Source organism: Protomyctophum parallelum (assembly GCF_964188405.1).
Source record: "Protomyctophum parallelum genome assembly, chromosome: 2".
NCBI classification, from domain to species: domain Eukaryota; kingdom Metazoa; phylum Chordata; class Actinopteri; order Myctophiformes; family Myctophidae; genus Protomyctophum; species Protomyctophum parallelum.
In genome coordinates this window covers 60,231,960-60,234,459 of record NC_139699.1, presented here as the reverse complement: position 1 = coordinate 60,234,459, position 2,500 = coordinate 60,231,960, and the positions used below count along the sequence as shown (strand labels likewise).

The following is a 2,500-nucleotide window of genomic DNA, read 5'->3' as shown; positions in this document are numbered from 1 at the left end:
ATTGGTCGTGTTTGCTCTGAGAGTCACCGTTTCAGCCATGTTCTTTACCTATACGTTCTACGTCTGTATTTACTGAAAACAGATCTCTGAATAACACGGGTTAAAGGGGACGTCACGCAACAGAGAGTTACACCGTAAGGGCCCCCCCAGTGGTACGGGTCCATTTGGTTCCATCGGTACACTCTTGGAGTTAGAAGTGGAGGAAGTAACACTGTTGGAGGATTCAGTGGATATGACATATGGTTGGTGATATGATGATTCTATATACTGTGCCCAGTGCAACATGCTTGGGTCATGCTTGCTAGTTAACCCACTAGTTAACCACATTGACCTAGATGTATGTCAATTGAAGCCTGTTATTTAATGCTACCCTTCACGCCATTGGCGCTTTTATAGTGCATTTGATCAATCAAGTCATAATGCTACTTACATTAGCATCGGGTTGCTAGCTGTTGTTGTCATAACACTGGGCTCGTGCCGTCTTAGATCGTCAGGCACCATAAACACCCATTCTGTCTGTTTCTTTCAATCGCCTGTATCTCCTGTTCCTCGCCCCGGATGACGTTTTTGGTCAAAACAAGGTTTATTCCACGATGTGAAGCCCTTCACTGCACCGGCTTAGCTCCGTTTGCTACAGAGGACCTGACCAGGTCCTATTTTATGATCAGTACCGGAAGTCTGGAAATGTGGCATTTCAAAACGATAACTAAACTGGGAAAAAATGCTGGCGTGAATTATATCATCATTTGTCAATAAATGCTAGCGCTGTCGGTGTTAACTAGATTGCCTTCATTCACCTGTTCACAGTACATTGACTGCATGTCATTCACACAAGTCATCAAGCCAGTTGTTTTTTTGGGAAACCTCCATTTTTGTACCTCGACACTCATCACAGAGTTGTCGCTGTCCGAATTGTCAAGCTGTGGTGCGTGGAATAGGCTCTCAGGCGTTAAGTTAAACCAAAACTCCTGTGTGCGGCGTCTCGGCCAGGCACAGTGATTATGCTCAGGGGCTTGGGAATGGCATACACACGTTTAGTCTCTGTGCCTTTTTCACAAGGTAGTGATACTTTTCAGTTGTCCGCAGACACACACACACACACACACACACACATACACACACATGCACACATGTGTGTGTCGGAGAGAGTGAGAGAGAGTCGGAGAGAGTGACAGCTGGACAGCCATATTTACTTTCCTGATTAGTTTCTAATTAGAGCCTTTAGGTCTATTGAGTCAGTAACCTGCTATGTTGCCAGAAATGGCAAATCTACAAGCTCAAGCTGTGTTGTGAGGTTATATAGATCTTCTAGCTTATAGATCTGCTATTATTGCAGTGCTCGCCCCCAGAATAGGGACACTATAGGGTTCATGTGGTGGAAACACATGGCAGACTTTGTTACTGATAATTTGTATTTTATAGCTATGTTTTAAGTTGTAGTGTCACAAATGCTCTCTAAACCCATTCTGACCGGGCACCCATTTTGGTGTTGGCATCATGTCGTGCTTTAGCTATTGAAAAATAGCAGATCTACAAGCTCGTATCGCGCCACCGAGTGGCGCGATACGAGCTTGTAGGTCTGCTATTTTTGAAAAATCGAAGAACCCACGGGTGAGATTTAACCAGCAACGCAAGTCTTGAGCCAACATGGTCCGCTGTAGCAGTCGGCGCGTCTAGACCAGGCGGCTGCCGGACGGTCCGACGCTGCCGCGGCACGGAGCGGTCATAATCCCCCCACCTTCCCCCCCGGCAGCGCCGCGTCTGATCGCCGCTGCCGGTAGAATGTACTTGCTCCTTCTGCCTAAACTGGCGTGTGTGCGTGCGTGCGTGTTTGATGTGTGTTTGAGTCGTGTTGATGTACCATTGAAGATGGCAATGGCACTGGTCTCTCAGTGTCTCTGTTACAAAGGGCTTAAGTGAATCAATCACATCAAACACGGTAACCATGGTGACAGTTGAACTCTGACCTCTGGCCTACTGTCTCTAGACGTATCCCAGCATGCAACGGCTGCCCCCCCCCCTCTCTCTATCTCTCTCTCTCTCTCGCACGCACACACGCATGTACGCACGCACACGGTCGCACACACACACTGTCCTTTCAGACAGCAGTGAGCTCAGTCCACCATCTGTTGGTAGACTGACACACACGCGCGCGCGCGCACACACACGCACACACACGTGTTCTTTGTTTGTCTGGAAGTCGTGTTTTGATGGCGTCATTGTTTTCTACTAAATAAATGTAACAGTTAATCGGAGCATCTTTCAGGTACAACTGTATTGTTTGTAAAATAGCATTTATGGATTTAACATTTATTGATATGAACTCGAAAACACGCATTGCTGTTTGTCTCTCCGACACGCACTTATTTCTGAAGTAAAACATTTTACTTCTGCTGATCGATACAGCACACAGACACAAAGATGGCATTTTGTACTGAGGCCAGAAGGTAGGAGGGGTTAGTGGCAGTGCGTGCGTGCGTGTGTGTGTGTGTGTGTGTGT

At 47.0% G+C, this 2,500-nt stretch overlaps 1 protein-coding gene across 3 annotated transcripts in view; it reads left to right on the top strand.

Moving 5' to 3' along the window:
• The window catches only part of plekhg4 (pleckstrin homology domain containing, family G (with RhoGef domain) member 4), a 64,677-nt gene that overhangs the window by 39,514 nt on the left and 22,663 nt on the right, over positions 1-2,500 (top strand). The gene's annotated exons all lie outside the window — the stretch shown is intronic.